We start from the raw sequence: 9,785 nt of genomic DNA on the forward strand, positions 1-9,785 counted from the left end.
AACAATGCTTTAATGTTTCAGTATGTAATAGACTATTCAATCGTATTAATATACAAATGTTCAGTTTGAAGCCTATGCATTTTCTTTATTCTCCTGATATTAAATTTTATTATTTATCATTATTGTGCCCTTAGTTCAATTCCTCTTAAAGTTCTGTTTACTCAGGTCCCGAGAATACAATATTTTCTATGTTTTATTCAGAACTGTTTTACAGGTTGTATGTTTTATTCAAAAGTGTTTACTCAGCCTTTATTGAGAATTGTTTTACAATTTCTATGCACATGTTATGTTATACATAGGGCAACTGCTGACAACAAAATGATACCAAAACAATAAAACTGATTTTTCCCAAATTATCATTTCATTTAGGATCTGAAACTGATACATCTTCATTGCAAAAAACATAAATACATTAAACAGAACTACACTAAAATTATCAACCCTACTACTAATACCCAAACAGACCTAAATTATCAAGCTCTTCCCATCAACATTGCAATTATAATGATGTTCATCACACATAGAACACTGACAACCCCAACCAAAAATTTAATCCAACTTTGAAGACCCATCACAACTTTCTGCACACGAACTATCTTCTTATCACTTTCATTTTCAAAACTCTTCACCAACCTCTCATCATTTGCTTCCAACACCTCACAACAAAACTTTCTTCAATTCCCCAATCACTTAACCACCTGAAGTAGTTGCATCCCCCATTTTAACTTCCAACCTTATACCTAGGGCACATTAGTACAAAATGTGCTTTTAAACTCGCACAATAGACCTCTCTTTACACCAAATCGCTGCCTATTCAGACACGGTGACAATTTCGTTATTAACGAGACCTTATAGGCCTCAGTTCAGACTAAACCGGTGCCAAAAAGAGCTATCCCTTCGGTTGTGAAGGCAACCGATGCCTAATTAGCAGTTTCTGACGCAATTTCTAACGCGATTAAGAGAAACCCGAGATGGAAAAGGTATACGGCATCGGTTGGTAGGAAGAACCGAGGCATAAGCCTCTATTGCCTCAGGCACAATAAGGACCCGGGGCATATAAGCCTCTCTTATTTCCCCAAAATTTTCCCCAAATGTTGAAGGAAAACCTAGTTCCCTGCTCGCTCTCGCCTCCCTCCGCTCGCTCTTGCTCTCGCCTCCAAAATCTCCTGCGAGTGCGTTGCCTCTAGAGGGAAGAGCAACCGGTGGTGGTGCGTCAATGGTGGCGGCGGTGCTAGGTGGTGATGAACGGAGTGTCGTGATGGTGTGTCAATGGAGTTTTTTGGTGAAAAAGGTGAGTGCGATTGGGGTTTGATGTTGATGGTGGTGGTGCAAATTAGGGTTTGATGATGGCGGAGGAGGAGGAGAAGCGGCAGAGGCAACAACGATTGAGGTGGCGGAGGAGGAAGCAAACGACGACTCTGCAGCTCTGTTAGGGAGACGAACGGCGCGGGGACGGGGACGAGAGCGGCTCTGTTTGCTTGTCGTTGGTGTTTCTGTTGCGAAGAATGTCTCGGTCTGAGAAGGTGAGATTTGGGTCTGTTCGCTGCGTATGGGTTTCTTTGAGAGCTTAAAGCTCGTTGCATCTGTGTTGGGTTTGACCATGAGGTAGATTGAGGGCACTGGATGGCAGTAGAGTCTTGGATTGGGGGCAAATTGAGCTTAGTTGGGTCTGCAATTTTGGATGGAGTAACCGTGAACATTTTTTGTGCTTTCTGCTTCAGTGCTTTCTGCAACTTCCTGGAACATTTTCTGGAAAATCAAAAACCACTACACGCCTCGGTTCAGGTCCCAAGCGGGGCAGTAGAATCCGAGATATTGACTCGGTTCAGCAGAAACCGAGGCATAATCCTATCGTTTTTGGACTCGGTTCACAACCGAGGCAAAAAGAGGTAGATTTTTTACCTCGTCTGTATATGCCTTGGTTACGGAACCGGTGTCTATAACCGAAAATAACCGAGGCCATATCCCTTGAGTGCACTAGTGACAACCCCAGAATTGTTTGCCACGATTCTTACTGGTTTTCGCAGTCCTCAACACAGACTTATCTCCACAATGGCAGATCAGCGAACCATCATTCCTGTCCCACCCTCCATCTCCACGAGAGCTCATAGATCGCAAATGCTTTCTTCCACACTCATTGCAAGTGAAAGAGGAACACGAATGACCCATCGACATTGTTACGTCTTCTGCTTTCGCACTCCCCATTGTCCAAACTTCAATTACTTCCCAATCCTGAAAAAAAACAATCCAAATTACTTCGCGCAAGGTAAAGAACCCTAAATCCTATATATTTCACAAATCAGATTATTTCAATTTAATAACCATGAACAATGCCACGTTTAAACTTTGAACAAGCCACGTTTCAAGAAAAAAACACACCATCCTTTTATCTGTGTAAAAACTTAATCCGTTAACGAAATTTAACGATAAAAACTTATTTAATACAAATTACTACTTATAAAAACTTAATTAAGATTCTAATAAAAAAAAAAGTCAAAATGAAAAAACCTCACATTAAAATAACTAAAGGGTTTAAACCTTAATTTTTTTAACCTCCAATTATATTAAGCAGGTTAGAGAAAGAGGCGGTACCGGGGGGCGGCATCATTTATGTGACGTGATTGGAGGACAATTTTACAATTGAAAAACAGTTACAGTCTAATATCTGAATTGAAATCAAACTCTCTTTTTTTCTGTTGGTTTTCCCTCTTATAATAATATCCTTTTTATGGCTAAACTTAACATTATAAACAAAATTCAAAGTATCATTATCCTATAAAAAAACTTGTATAGTTATAAAAAAATAAAAAGCGCAATAGTAAAAATTTATAAGTGTTAAAACATCACTGTTCCGTTTTATAAAAGAATTTTGATTCGATTTAGGCTGTCAAAATTAATAGTTTGAAAACTATTGTTTCAAAAACATGCTGGAATTAATTATTTATATAGTTTTTTTTTGGTCTTATTATAATATTCAATAAATAAATTATTTTTTATTGCGTGCTAATGATTAAACAATACGTACTATTGTTCTCATGCGCATGATCATCTACCAACACATGTCTTATTAACGAGAGTGTTTGACTTTAAAATTGATATTATATATATATATATATATATATATATATATATATATATATATATATATATATATATATATATATATATATATATATATATATATATATATATATATATATATATATATATATATAATAAATAGTGAAAAGACACTAATTATGTATATGTGTTAATTTTTTATAATAAAATTATTATTATTGTAATTATAAAAATAAACATAAATAATTTTTCATAATTTTATTGAAAGTAATTATTTTAGTTTAAAAAATGTTAAATTTAATAAAACAATAAAACAAATAAATAAATGTATTTTTTAAATTACTTAATGATAAAATAATTATTTAAATTTAAAAAATAATTATTTAAAAGAAAAAATAATTGTTTAAAAGATAAAAGTAAAAGAAATATAGAAGATTTAAATATTTTATATGCTGTATTTTATTTTTCTTTAACTTTTATTCTTGTTTTCTTAGCCTATGTGGGTTTGGAGTGTCAGTAAACACTTTTAGAGCTTCGAGAGAACGAAGGAACTGACGTTGAGATGTTTGAAAATGGAATGTTGATCATCGACGAGAGATGATGGATACTTGGGAATGCATAATTTTATCATCTTTGGTTGGGTTTGGTTGGGATATAGAGATACAAATGGTCCAATGGGAGCAAGAATTTTCAAAAACATTTGGACTATTTCATTTCTGATTAGAATAACCCTCACTTAGGAATTTTCGAGGAAAGGAAGAGAAATATGCACGTAGACTTACATACTACACTCTCGCCTTTATATATTTTGCACTTACATTGCAGAAGTATGCATATCCCTTAGCTCTTGTCTGTCTCAAACTTTTGGTCTTTTGGAGGGTCAGCAGCAGCAGAAGTTTTTCATGGCTGATGTTGTAAGGCCAAGACCCGCTGTTTTCAGAGGTAATAGAGTGACCTTTAATATAGCATACATGACAGTATTTAACACAGAAAACAATTCTGTTCATGCCCTTGTTGTTTTCATCTTCTTTGTTCTGCTTGGTTTTCTCCAAATCAGATATGCACAAAATCCCAACCCTTTTCTCCTTCATCCAAAGACCATTTGGCTTTCCGTTGCTACCTTTCTTCTCTATTGCTTGGCCTTCTTGGGTATCCTCAACTTTGGCATTAGGATTCATCACCTTCGCACTCTCATGCACGCCTTTGCTTCACTCTCTTTGATTTCTTTGCTGCTGCTCTTGCTACCTGACACTTGGGAATCATTACGTTTTTCTGTATACACATTCTGGTTCGTCATTCATCTCTTCATCATTTTCAGAAGCCGGTTCAGAGACACATGGCTGCAACGTCAACGCAGAGGGACGCATCCACTGTTGCCAATCACTTCAATGGATTTCAATTGACTACTTCAGCATATATACTGAATCGCTTGAAGATTGCAATTGTTCTCATTTTCTGATTCAGCTTAGCTTCTGTTGTATTATCTTTTTTCCGCAGTTCAAATGGTTTGGGGCGTGTTTACATATTGTGATGCTGCATATACTATATTATTACTATATTATTACTACCACCAGAATATTTGAAATTTACATTTTCATTGGATAAAATGTTTCATTTTCACTTGTTTAGAATTCACTTCGTTAACGTTTCCTTCTATATTTTTTTATCTTATCTTTAGGATAATATGTTTTCCAACACATTATTGTAAAAAGGCTAAAATAAAAAAATAAAACAAAATTTAGATTTCTTCTTCAAAAACTTTAGTTTTTATTATAAAACACTATTTAAAATAGTCTCAATTACGAATATCCATCATAACTTTTTGTGAATTAGATTTTTAATTTAGTTTCTAAAATTAGTTATTAAAGTTTTACTTACTTCTTATTTTTAATTTTAAATTAAAGACCAATTTAAACATTAATTTTTTAATAACTAAAACTTTAGTAATTAATGTTAATTCAAACTCTAATTCATAAATAAGTTATAACTTTTTATTTATAAATTATTTTAGGTACCAATAATTTTTAATTTATTAAATGATATCTAAATTAATTTATATATATATTGATTAATTATTTTTGTTTTTGAAATTAGTTGTTATTTTTAGTGTTTTTTCTTAATGTATAAGGACATTATTAGCATTAGACGTCATCAACCTAAAATTTTTCAACATATAGGAACTTATAATTAGGTCTTCATAAAATGAACCAAAAATTTAATAAGCCGTTACCTACTTGTACTAAAAAAAATATGGTATTGGAGGTTATTTTACGGAAACCTCCTCAAACTAACATAATTTAAAGTAATTTTAGTAAATTGTCTAAAAGTTAATAATAAAAATAATAATAATAGTAGAAGTTTTAATTTCTAAGAAGTTTATATCCAACATAAATTATAATCTTTCTAACTTATTATCATATTTTCCAATTTCTTCCACCGTTTTACACTCACCAAATCTTCTCCCAAATCAAAAACTCTAAAACTTCATCCCACTTAGAAAACGTAAACACCAGTGCATGTGACCAAGTTCCGCAACCATGACCTCCTTTGCCTCCCTCTCTGCTGTCTCTCCACAGTGAGACGAGTTTGTCTTTCCACTCTTCACCTCCACTCTCTTTCTTTGTCCAACCGATGGTGAATCCGGGAACAGGTCTGCACGCGGCCGCGATAGATTCGAACAGATTCGAACGCTCCGCCATGGAGGAAGCCCTTGAAATCCCACGCGCCAAGTACGCAAAGGAGAGAGGATGGTTGGTGTGGAGCGCCTCCCCAAGGTTCTCGAAGTTTCTAGGAGGAGCTTCAGTTCTGCCTAAGTCACTTTGCTCGTCAAATGATGCCTCAATCTCTTGAAGGATAGCAGCTTCAAGGTCTCGCAGGGCACGCTTCAGGCGTTCGAGCTGGCGACCACTTCAAGCTCCAATTCAATGTGTTCGCTGCCGTTGTCGTTGAAAGGTTAGGCAAAGGTTAGGCAACGCTAAACAGCCCATCCGTGACGCCGCTAGACGCCTCTTGCTCACTCTCATAGAGGTAATTACCTTCAATTCTTGGAATTGTTATTTATGTATATGGATGTCAGTGAATCGTGAGTGCGAAACCTCGGAAGGAAGAGAGTTTGGTAGCTGAGGTTTTTGCAAAAGTAGAGAATCTCAAATCAATTATAACGAAAGTGAAAATAACGATATTTTATCCCAATCTATGATACTGCTTATCAAAGTTTGATGCTTACTCCAAATTCTCTGAAACAGAAAACATGATCTGATCAAGGACGCCTATGGGAAAACTGCAATTCTAAGGAAACTACTTGCCCAGATATGTATGCCTTTCGATCTATCCAAAAGGTAATTTCTTCATCACTATTATCCGCTTAAAATATCATAATTTATTATTTTTGCATTACAAGAAAAATGTTGTACCCAGCTTCTATAGTTGGTCTATATATGTTATTGAAACATATCTGTTTGATAGCTTTAGTGGGTTTTTTCAGATATGCTTCTGAAGGAATTGAAGCCGCCTGCAAATGAGCATATAAAGATGCTCCTGAAGGTTCAGTGCTAGAAGGTAAGATAATAAGTATGTGAAGTGTAGGTTTCATTGACTTTTATAATTTATATATCATTTTAATGATTCTAACCGATGTAGTGAATCAAATTTGTGAGAAACAACTAGCTTGAGGATAAAAGAATGGGATAACAGTGATAATGATAATATAAGTAGGGTGATGGTTGAAGAATACTCCTTTTGAATAGTTGGAATAATTTGATTGAGTGGTTGTAAATGTTGTGATTTCTCTGACCATAAAACCATGTGCTCTGTTCTGACCTTAAAACCCTATCTTATTCACACATTGGTGTTCTCATAATTTATTCATAATTAATGAAAAAGTGAGTTTTTTCCACTTTGGTGACTGCAGCAACTCAAGCCTGGGTATACTACACCTCCACTACCTACTGTATTGCATTTCACTCTCATTTTAGTTATCATCATATAAGTTGCTTTCTCCATCAGTTGAAGTCTTATTTCATATAAAAAGTGTTTAAAATATTGAAAGTATTGCACGATATTCAGTGGTGTGCTACTTTCTGCAGGTGTGGAAGTTCTTAATAACTAATGCTAAGTGACAATTTGAATGATAACACTATACTGTTGATTGTTATTGGATTTTTTTTGTTCTTATTTCTCTTTTTTATTTCTTGTCATCCAGGTGAAGGATTGACATAATGGGAAGATAGACAGCATGGAGGGATCACATAAGGTGAAATGAAAGGGTTCTTACATATAGTGTCTGAGTTTGTAGGATGTTAGTTTGTGATTTAAGGTAGTGTGGTGGAGTTTGGTAGAGACGCAGAACTGATATTTTATTGTGTGGTGGTGTTTAGCATTGAGCTAAGATAAGTGATGGCATTTTTACAAACATGTGGTGCTCTCAAAAAGTGGGTGGGAATCTGACTTGGTGGTGGTTATGAATACACAATCACTTCTGTCTAAATAGTTTTTATGAATTTAGGTTAACTTAAATTTTGAAGCACTGTCATAATGATTTTAACTATTATATTACTGAGAGACTGACTTATAAATATTAACACAGTCATAAACTTATACAAAGCTGAAGATAAAGCCAAACACAGAATATTTGAGTTTTGGATGAATAACCTTAGAAAGTGATGGTCATGTTTTTGGACATAATCCAAAACAGAGAGAATCACACGAATGTTTTTTGAGAATACGACGTTGCAAAATTATCTGACAAATCACACCGTGAGATACGAACTCAAACTTTTTATATTTTTAATTCAAAATTTTAAAACAATAAATTTATACATTTTAATTTTTATATATTTTACATAATTTTTTAATTTTATTCAATGTTTTAAATTCACACTTAAATTTTATATTAAACTTAACGTCCTTATTGAAATACATCTTTCAGTGACTTATTTTGTGCACTTTACTTAGTTGTGGAGTCCAGGCTAATGCAAAAGTAAGATTTCTTTTTATGTTTAAAGTTGTAACAATGTTGAGTTTTTGCATCTTCTTTTGAATGAGTGGGAAAACAAGGCATATGAGTAATGAAGAGTGCTTATTCATGGTAAAATGAGTTAAAAATAAAACAATGAAAGTATTATCAAGATATAAAAGGTATGAATAGTGTTAGCTTACTTTTAGTTTTGTTTTCTTAACTTAAAGCTCTAGCTAATATTCTGCTACTTCTTTATCAGTTCTGTTTTGTTTTCTTCCTATTTTGTTCAATGGTGGATTCCTGAATTAGATGTTTTCATTTTTTTAGTTGATTGGGTGGACTCCATTGGTTTATCTTAACAAATTCACTGAGATGTGGAGCATATGTTGTTTTCAAGAAAGAGATGATGCAACCTACTGCCAGCATCAAAGACAGGTAAATTCCTTTTCATATATTTATCTTGTTTTTTCGAGTTTGCATATTGTCATAAATTTCTGTTGTATGGAGAATCTCAGCTTTGCAGGTTCAGAAATGGATGATGAATCCATTGTTCATCTTGTTTATCATGCTTACAATCTCACAAAATTTCATATGTATATCATCAATCAAAGATTAGAAGCAATGGAAGCAGGGGAGTCTACTAACAATGACTTGTTGAGCATATACATATTGTTGGTATCAAATTATAGGGAGTTTTGAAAAAGGTAGTGGTGGAGGAATGAGTTTAAGGGAAGTAGTTGATGAAGTGAAACTCTTTTACTTTGCACGACAGGAAGAAAATGCAGAGCTATTGGTCTCATGTTAAGCTTTTATCTGTGTTAGGGATTTTGTTTAGGTCATCAACATTAGTTTATATGTTTTTAATTGATGTAGTAGTTTTTGACTGTTAGTTTTTTCTTTGTCAATCTTAGCAATGTTATTTAAACATTATGTATTTCTTTTTATATTTACATTGTAATTGTGAATGAATGTATGATATTTTAAATTATTAATAAAATTATTTTTGAATTATTTTTGTGTATTTTACAATTTTATATATTCTATCTATTTCTTATTATAAAAATTAGATTTTATTAAATTAAGAAATTATGGTGGACAATTATAAATAAAAGAAGTGTTAAACCTCTGTAAAATAATAGTTACTAATAAAAAAGATTAAAACTCTCGATAGAAAAATTTCCAAAAATTAATTTGCGAAAGGTTAAAAACTCTTCAAAATGGAAAATAAACTACTAAATAATCATTTTTTTGTATACTTTTGATCTAATAAATATTTGTGATGTGAATTTATGAGTAGAAATAAATTGTACATGTCAATTACCCCTATACGGGTTTGGTAAAATTTTATTGGGATCGAAAGACTAACCTGCTGACGTGTCTTCCCGCTTCCAAACTCTGAAATCGCTTGCCTTCCTACTGCTCAAGCCGTGCGGTCGTCTTCAACTCCTACTATTGGCCAATCGGTATTGGAGTAAACCGATCGGTCTCCTTCGGAGCAAGGGAGGAGGTACCTGCAAAAGGCACTTCGACGCTCAAGTTAGGTGTGTTGTGGTGGAGTTTTAACTCTTGAGAGAATACACAGTGAAGGATGATCACTATTTGAGAATGAGAGAGAATGAATAATGAGTAGGCAAAAGTATGAGAGAAGTGAATTTAGCATATGAGAGAAACTTTAGCCCTAGCTCTCTATTTATAAGTTGTCTCATGGACTTTAAGCTGACATAAGCCCAATAAAATATAAACAGAATATAAACATACTTACTTCTAG

General features: G+C 33.5%; 1 long non-coding RNA gene across 1 annotated transcript; it reads left to right on the plus strand.

Moving 5' to 3' along the window:
- The first annotated feature begins 5,490 nt into the window (after nucleotides 1-5,490).
- On the plus strand, nucleotides 5,491-8,961 carry LOC124828966 (uncharacterized). Its single transcript, XR_007028058.2, has 5 exons — nucleotides 5,491-6,087; nucleotides 6,306-6,398; nucleotides 6,545-6,618; nucleotides 7,262-7,312; nucleotides 8,345-8,961. It is a non-coding gene; the product is annotated as an uncharacterized LOC124828966 (long non-coding RNA).
- Nucleotides 8,962-9,785: the final 824 nt, after the last annotated feature.

Source organism: Vigna umbellata, chromosome 9 (genome assembly GCF_029865625.1).
Source record: "Vigna umbellata cultivar VRB3 chromosome 9, Vumbellata_1.0, whole genome shotgun sequence".
NCBI lineage: Eukaryota > Viridiplantae > Streptophyta > Magnoliopsida > Fabales > Fabaceae > Vigna > Vigna umbellata.